The 9096-nt window shown below is 40.6% G+C and overlaps 1 protein-coding gene across 1 annotated transcript in view; it reads right to left on the reverse strand.

Moving 5' to 3' along the window:
- The window catches only part of SV2C (synaptic vesicle glycoprotein 2C), a 210419-nt gene extending 204249 nt beyond the window's left edge, over positions 1–6170 (reverse strand). The window contains exon 1 of the mRNA XM_063453613.1: positions 5881–6170. The gene's annotated coding sequence lies outside the window, so the exon portion shown is untranslated. The remainder of the gene's footprint in view (positions 1–5880) is intronic.
- Between the last annotated feature and the right edge of the window lie 2926 nt (positions 6171–9096).

Genomic DNA, 9096 nt, shown 5'->3' on the forward strand with positions numbered 1-9096 from the left:
CTCTGGTATGTGGCCGCACAAACCCTGGTGCTCAACACCTAGGGGCGTGTGGTTACCCTGCACCAGACCCTGATTGTCCATTTCCACGCTGAGACTCCCATCGTCCTCATCAGGCACACAGGGGTTCCAGTCTTCGGACCGCCACCCGTGACATCAGGTTGCTACAATAAGTCGTAAAGTCTGACGTACAAAAGTTGCTGAAGAGTAGGAAGTGGGGCCATCATTTACAGTCCCTTTGTACGCATCTGAACACCCTAAAGATGTCCATAATTATAGAGGCAGAAACAAATACTTTTACTTTAAAGTAAATGGCCCAAGTAGTCAATGGCCCAAGTAGTCAATGGCTCAAGAAGTCAATGACCCAAATAATCAATGGCCCAAGTAGTCAATGGCCCAAGTAGTCAATGGCCCAAGTAGTCAATGGCCCAAGTAGTCATGGATTGGGTTACTGAATATCTAACAGAATGTTTAAGTGAAGCTTTGCATAAAAACCAAGAAGCAATAGTATATAATATCAGAATGTGATTCATTGATCCTTTAGTGATTCTTTAACCTCACACTGATTAGATGGGTGTTGTTCAAATATTGAATTTTTTAAAATATTTTTATAGCCTTTTTTTTAATCTTTGTTTTAATATGTTTCTCCTATGTATTAGCAGTGCTGGTTAGTGTGATGTGTGTCAGAGCTTTTACAGAGTCCAGGAGACTCACAGCTTGGACATCCCTTGCTGATTTCAATTTCACAATCAAGAAACTGCAAAAAAAACTGATAGCCATAAAATGCCATGAAATGCGTGCCAAAATAAAGGTAAAATGGAGATCGCTCCCAACTTGCTCATTTGGCTTTGATGAATGAATGCCTCCCAACTGTCCCAATTTTGGGGTGTAGTCCTGTCATCTTACTTTAGTTCCATGGTGTCCTACATCTAGGGATAGGCAGCACAGTGCATCATGAGATGCGATTGCACTAGGCAGGGTGTACGAGGACCACAAATTTTTGGATGCTCCGCCCCTTTTGTGATGGCCTCCCATTATGGGTTTCACTATTTCATATGACGCTCTTCACGGTAGATGCCCCCCTCAGGACTCCGCTCACACATCTTGACTTCCCAAGTACAGACATTGGGAGGTATGTGACTGTAACAAGTCACATGCCAACACGCCACCGCTTACTGTTCAGTTCTAGTGTGTTTTAACAACTACAATGTCATGCTTTGAGTTCTATTCTCCACTACTTACTTATTGAAATCAATCCTTTATTTTCACAGCACCAGCTAATTTTCACAGTGTGGCTGCCGTCCACCTATTCAGCTAACAGGAAAAAAGGGAAACTTTGTATTTACTAAGCACTACCCACCCACCCGGGTTTCGCCGATGATTGACATCTCACTCAATAACCTCCACATTTTCTTTACATGTTACAATAATTATTTAATTCCCTCTCAAAATTACCACCATATTCTACTTCTTCCTGTCTAAACTCCCCATTCTAAGCTTTAGATTGCAAGCTCATGGGCTATCTAGCTAAGTACTTCATATCTGACAGTTTTAGTAGCAAAATCTCAGGGGCCTTGTGACCTTACCGTATATTTCCCTGATTGTACAGCGCTATGGAATATGTTTACTCTTTATAAATACCGGTATTCATCATAATAATAATGATAGGTGCAAGAACAAACATATCGCCTACACCAGGGTGGGTTATAGAAAGTTGTATTCTACTGAGCACATAAACTGAGTCCAGCAGCTAATTTGGGCTATATTCCAGTAGAATTGTCACAACAATAAACACAGATTAGTTTATACAAAAAATAGAAATTTTTCAGTAAGCCTGTGTTGGGCAAAATCAAATTGCAAAATGCAAAAAGGTATTTTTTGTCCCATTCATGCACCAAGGACGTTTGAAAAATAACCATCTCTTCCCAACATTTGTTTATTTATTTCTTTTTTTTTGCACTAGTTCATTGGCACTTAGTAAATAAAATCCAGGTTAAATTTTAGAGAAAAATAAATACATAAAAGATTATAAACATTGAACCCCATATTGCGTTCATCCTTTCTTTACCAGCGTAACCGCTCCCTTTCTTGGCACTCCCTAAAAGAACTCATTCAAAGCACTGCACCACAAGTCAATGACGCAAAGAAATACTAATTTGGAAATGACTCACCACCACCTCCCAGACACAGCTACGGTTTATAGGTATGGGACAAGGACATAGAGATCGCCATTGCTATAAAGAAAGCAGCCACTTTGTCTAGACCTGTCGGAGCAACCTACCCCAAGGATTCATTGAACTAATTTCACTTTACACTAATCCTACAGTGCGTGCCATTTTAGTATAGGTAATCATTTCGAAGAATCTTGCAATTTGTTCACAATTCGACAAACTGCGAAGCTTTCTTTCTTAACGGTCACTTGTTTTATTTAGAATTTCTGTTATTGATTGACATGTAGAAAGGATAATGGTAACTCTGCCAAACCTCTGAATTAATGTGCATGTACTGCTGTAAGCGATTCAGACAATGCTATCAGAACGACTGGTTTCTGTGCTAGCAGTAACTCAGCCACAGCAACATATGTGGTTACTGGCTTCATGTTAGTGTGTTTGCAAACAGATATATTGTAATTGGATCCGTTTTGTCGAGCTTTGTGCTTTCAGTTGTAAGAACGTGCATTTAAACACACGTCTGCGTAATGAGATGAAATGCATTTTTATGTGCATCCTATTAAAAGTATATGTAAGTAGAAATATTTGATCAAAAAATAAACAAATAAGATGCATTAAAATATCTCTAGAAGATTTCCACTTGTGTATGCTAATATCTCTCTGTGCATCTAACTCACACATTTTCCATTTTCAGTGATTTTGAATTTGTGTATTGATTCATATAAATGATTCGTTATTAGTTATATCACTTTAACAGTGCACAGGGCCCTACACAAGGGATTCAATTAAAATCCTTTGTTTAAATTTAAACATATATTGTGCAATCACGGTTCTTTTTTCTTAATTTATTTCAGAGTAATTTATTTTTTCACCATTGATTACATTCATTTGTAGTACCTGCGGTGTATCCTATCAAATAAATCCTCATCTGGTGATCGTTATGCTGTTGTTGTTTTTTTTTTTTTACTTACTAATTAAAATAAATACTTAAATAAATATTCAAAATGTTAACCCTTCTCGTGCCCTGTTCCGTTGATAGTAAAAAGGTTAAATTGTGAAGAATAATCAAATATTTGCTCACTTGTTAATACACAAAGTGAAATCTATATATAGCATCACAAGAAAAATCTAGAAACTATAAAATATATAAATATATCTAACAAAACAAATCCAGATATGCCAATAGCTTTCACGATAATAAATCATTTTGTCTAATGTGTGATTGGTCATATTGGAACTTTCCGAGTGGGTAGTTTAACGCATTGCAGAGAGGAAGGTACTCAAGCAATCAATGATAAGTAGTAAATAATGTCTGCACAATATAATTTGGAATATGACGTCAGAACACAAGCGTATACAGGATCTAGCGTTTAACCCACAGTACCTAGCATTGTCATAGGGGAGGAGGGAGGGTGACATGCACTCACATAGATATACTACATGCGGTAGAGTCATGCATAAAACTCATACAATTATAAAAGTTATAAAAAAAAAATATTAAAACAAATCTAACATTTACATTTTTTTTAAAGAAATAAAAAAGACTTGAGTTACGAAAGGGTATGTGAGAACGAATGCAAATGTGAATGTGTGTGCATGTGTATGTATGTGTGTGCATTCATGTGTGGGGGTTGGCGTACATGTTTGTGAATGTGTTGGGGGGTTGGTGTGTGTGTATAGTATTTTTTACACAACAATGGCGAGATGGTAGGAGGGTGACAGTAAAAATATGTGAACTTTTTTAAAGAGTCACTGAACCTTAAAAGGCAGAAATAGTCTGAAATTCCCAAGGTTTGCCAAATGTAGCCTGTGAGTCGGGCATTATTGTAACAGTGTAAGATGGTACAGGAGTCATATTTTTATATACTTGATTTAGAAGAGAGAGCAATGGATGTGGCACTGGTAATATATTAGCGTAAAATAATATCTGGATTCAATAATATATGGTCACCACGTGGATTACCTTTTTAGATGAAGAGGAGTTTCCAGGTTTATTTTTGTACATGTAAGTACGTACATTGTGATGTAAATGAAGAGCTGTACTATAGAGGTTACAAACCTGTGTCACTTGGAAAGCGATGCCGCCACCAACTTTACTCTTGATTAATCTCTCAAGGAAATCCCCCAGATCTAGACATTAATTAGGTGTCTCCAATCCCGATTCCTGCACTGCAGCTCAATGCAGATTAGTGATTTTAAAGAACACAAGTCTGACACATTGTGTTTTCTCTGAGCCATTCATTCCGATTTTTTCCTCCCAAGCCACCAGGTTATTGTGAATTCCCATTCGGGGGCGGGGAGCGAAGGGGGGTACTTGTATCAATCACAGAGCTCCCTTTGACGCACACTGATTCTGGTAATGAGATTTGGCTGGTGCTGACAGTCTGCATTTGCCTCAGTGTGCAGTTACTTGACATATTGCTGATATTGGGGATGACTCAGTCTTAGCAGAGAAACAGCAGGTTTTATCTAACCTCCTGTTCACAGGGGATGGGACCTGAATTACAGGGCACTTCAGAGTCTTTATGTAGTGTGGAGCAAATAGATATAGAGTGAGGGGATAGGAACAGGCAGGAAGAGAGGGGGAGAGCGAGGGGGAGAGAAAGAATGAGATGGGGAGAGAGAGAAGGGGAGAGAGAATAAGATGAGGAGAGAGAAGGGGAGAGAGCATTAGATGGGGAGAGAGAAGGGGGAGAGGAGGAGTGTGTGTGAGAGAGAATGAGATAGGAGAGAAGGGGAGAAAGTGATGGAGAGGGGGAGAGAGTAGGGGGGAGTGAGGAACAGAGAAAGGGAGGGGGAGAGAGAGTGGTTTGGGGGAGAGTGCATGGGGAGAGGGAGAAAAAGAGAGTGAGAAGGAGAAATGGGGAGATACAGGGGGAGAAGAGGGGGAGGGGATGAGAGATGGGGAGGTGGAGGGGGGAGAGAGATGGGGAGAGGGGCAGAGAGATGAGGAGGTGGAGGGGGAGAGAGAGAGAAGGGGAGAGAGATGGGGAGAGAGAGAGAGAGGCAGAGGGATGGGGAGAGAGGGGTTAAAGAGATGGGGAGAGAGGGGGGGGAATGAGGGGCAGCTGTGGTTCTGCAGCATGCTTTCTGCACTTTCAGCCAACTACAGGACCGCAATAAGTTTATATACTCAGACATTTTCTAAATGAGCAGCAGCCGTACAATAAATACAAATATCAACCTCAGCACTAAAAAAAAAAAAAAAAACTTCAAACAAAGTCCTTCAGTCAGCAGAGTGAGAATCCATCCTGTGTTACAATGTTTGCCATAAGATACAATGTGTACACTGAGCCTGTGGGGATTCCCTCATCATTACTGTGCTAAAATGACATTTAAACAATGAACTGTAAAACAAACAGAATTATAGTCAGCAATGCAATAAAATATACGATTTTCTTGCTAAATCTTTATATTTCAATCATTTTTTACCTATGACATTTTTCTTTTACTGGTTTGAAATATTGCTCCAGATTTGGTGAGATTTAAGCAGAACACTAACATTCCACTGAAACACAATCTATAAGTTTCCATGAGTGATAAATGTCCCATATCCTCATTTAAACCAGCACTACCACATCTTGGTAAAAAGTTGCTATGACCATGTGATCCCATTGCCTTACATTACCTCTGGCAGCACAGAACAATCTCCAGTCATTAAAGTATATCTGTGAATGTAACAATAAGCCTCTGCTTGTTGATTCCCACTTACCTCTCCTCCTGGGCTGCCCACTGTTGGAGTAAGTCTTGGTAAATCCCACCACCTCTGTACAGTTGCCTCCCCTGGGCTCATCAGCCAGCAGCAGAACTCAGTGCAAGGGAGCTGTCCGCATATTAGTGCTGAAGGGCCAGTAAGGAAGGGCTATCACATTGGGAGGATCTCACTCTGCAGTTCAATTCTGCTGCAGTGCTGAATGGGAAAAGCTAAAGAGAGAAAGAAAGTCTTTCAATCACACACACACAGAAACACACACACACACACACAGCCACCGACATGGGGAGAAGGAGAGGCACAGGGTGTCCACATGAAATGAACAGGGAGGGGAGATTTGTGTGTAATCAATAATTGAAAAGCTGGGAGTGGAATGGGTAAGAGCAGTTCATCATAGTATGTAACAGCTGGGGAGGAGGAGAGGATTGTTACATCCAGGGTTATCAGATTTGCTTGAATAATTATATATTATTTCGCTTGCTGTTTCCAGGGAAATCTCTATTCTAGCTGTGCATGGGTTAAGGGGAAATGGAGCAGGGATAGGGCACTGTAAGACATTTTCCTAACCTTGATGCTCCATATGGTACGGAATTCCTACTCTCATGACACTAAGCCAGCCGCAGACTGGAATAAAGTATTTGGGGTGCCAGCATTGGCAGACAATTCGATAGGAGAATCGACTGGCAAAATCAATGGCACAAAAATATAATTAAAGCATTGTATCGGTTGTATGTGTACCTGACTTTTGTTGGCACTTTAAAAAAAAAAAATGTCAAACTTATATTAAAAAATTAATTTTAAAAAATCCCTGATTTATTCTAATCACTGCACTGACCAGAAAAAAAAAAAAAAAAAGAAAGAAGAAAAAAAAAAAAAGAAATCCCACAGACTGCAGTCGAAAAGAAAAGGAGCCAGTATGGCATGGATGATTTATGTTTCAGCATTAAAATATGACCCGCAGATTTAGAATTTATGCTACAGCGGCAAAAACAGTTACCTCTGGAGGAAAAAAGAAAAAAGAATAAAAAAAAAGAAAAGAAAAGAAAAGAAAGATAAGTGTGGTGCCAATTGTTTTTATTTATTTATTTTAAATTATTTAAATGTTTGCTACATTCCTGCAAACAGAATATTTATGTGCTTACAAAGTTTTCTACCAGGAAGAATAAACAGATTTTACTTGTGTTCCTGCGTTTCTTGGGCGACTCGTACAAACACATTGTTTAATAATTAAAGTGGATTTTTTTTTAACGTATCTTGATTTAGGAAATAACCTGGCATACAATACGTACCGCCTGAATGCCATGGTGTCACGGCTGGGATGCCCAGTGTGGGCGAATGTGCCAGGAGAACGCAGATCATGGTAATGTGAGAGTGCCAGTTCCGAGTGTTTTAGTATGATAATGAACACCTTGCTCGGCAAATGATGGAATAACTTTCCAGAGGTGAGAGGAAGCTGGAACTGGGAGTTTCAGGCTGTGACAATTCCTGGTTCATATGGGAAGCCCTGATTGCAAGATGTCCAACTGTTTGAGAAGGGCTGTGACTATTAATGGTCAAATCTACATAGTACAATGGCTATATAGGGGCTAGTTGTAGGCTGTGACTCCCACCAATCACACAGGTTTCACCCTACGCCTGTGGTAGTGAGGGTGCTCTAGGCAGGGGCAGAGTTGAGTGTGGTTGGAGGGCCGGGTGTAATGTATGGAGCTCATGTTCTACCGGTTACAAAGCTGCCAACTTTCATTGCTCTCCACTCCTCCTCTATCATTTACTAGCACTATAACTGCCAATCCCATTAGTCCTATCCATCTCTTCGCTGGCTCTCAGTCAGCCCTCATTGTTGCCACCACTTTCCATTATCTCAGCAACTCCCATTATCCAAATTACATCTCCCACTGACATATGTTACCAGAAATAATCACTATCTCCATGACTGCAACTCTTACTACTACTCCTCTTCTCAATATATCTTACTTTGATTATCCACTACCTACATCCATAACTGCAACTCATACTACCAGTAGCCTAATGCTCCATCATTTACTGGCCCCCTCCCCCCTCCCCTCCCAGCCTGTCACTACTGCTTTCCATTATCCAGTGTAATCCTTGTAGAAGCACCATCATGGGTAGATTTCTGTTACTTTTACAATTGTATTTTCTCTCCACAACTATTTGCCTCAATGCAATTTTTCCTATAGAGTGTAAGCTCATGGGCCTTCTTGCATGGTACCATGTAGATGGTTGATGCACATGTTCTCTTTTGTATTGGTGTGCCTGAATATTCCCTATGCTGACGAGTTTCCAATGTCCAACACTGTCTTTAATGTCTGCTTGTCTGGCCCCACTCTACCTGGCCACCATTTACACAGTTCTGCACTAATATCCAATTTCCGATGGTCTAGACCAGGGATAGGCAACCTTCGGCACTCCAGATGTTGTGGACTACATCCCCCATAATGCTCTTACTCCCATAATGATGGCAAAGCATCATGGGAGGTGTAGTCCAAAACATCTGAAGTGCCAAATGTTGCCTGTGCCTGGTCTGGACCAGATGATGGCAACCTTAGCCATTCCAGATGTTGTGATGTAGTCCACAACATCTGGAGTGCCGACGGATGGCTACTCCTGGGCAAGATTATGAAATAAGAAATAAAAACATTCAGACCAAGATAATACTGGACGACAGAAATGCAAATCCAGATGCTGAAAACCAGGACTACTTGTTCAAAGACAGGACAAATATGCACTTTGCAAAGAGATTAAAAAAAAAAACTCAGCAATGACAGTGTTAATTAAAGGGGTAGCTGGCCATCTCCAGTTAGCCAGCCCAACAATAAAACATAAATATAACATATATAAGGGTTCACTAACCCCCAGCCGGCAAGCCATGAGTGGGAGAATGTCCCCGCAATACTTGACCAGCAAGAAATGGGACGGGGTATTAATATAATAGAAATATGGGGCATCCTGTCTCTGGGCCCCCTTAATTCCCCCACTACTGCCCATTAGGTGGGAGATTCAATGAAATACAGACCAGGCAGCATTAGTGGCCTGTAATACCGATAGTAGAGGGGGTACCTGACACTCATCCTTCATTTAAATTCCAACCAACTAACACTGGTTGGGGTGTTAATAATAAATAATGGAGGAAGGGGCCTACCATTGGTCCTCCCCCCAGGTCCTCATAGAAACATTGAATGTGACGGCAGATAAGAA

Source organism: Pelobates fuscus, chromosome 5, assembly GCF_036172605.1.
Source record: "Pelobates fuscus isolate aPelFus1 chromosome 5, aPelFus1.pri, whole genome shotgun sequence".
Classification (NCBI taxonomy): Eukaryota; Metazoa; Chordata; class Amphibia; order Anura; family Pelobatidae; genus Pelobates; species Pelobates fuscus.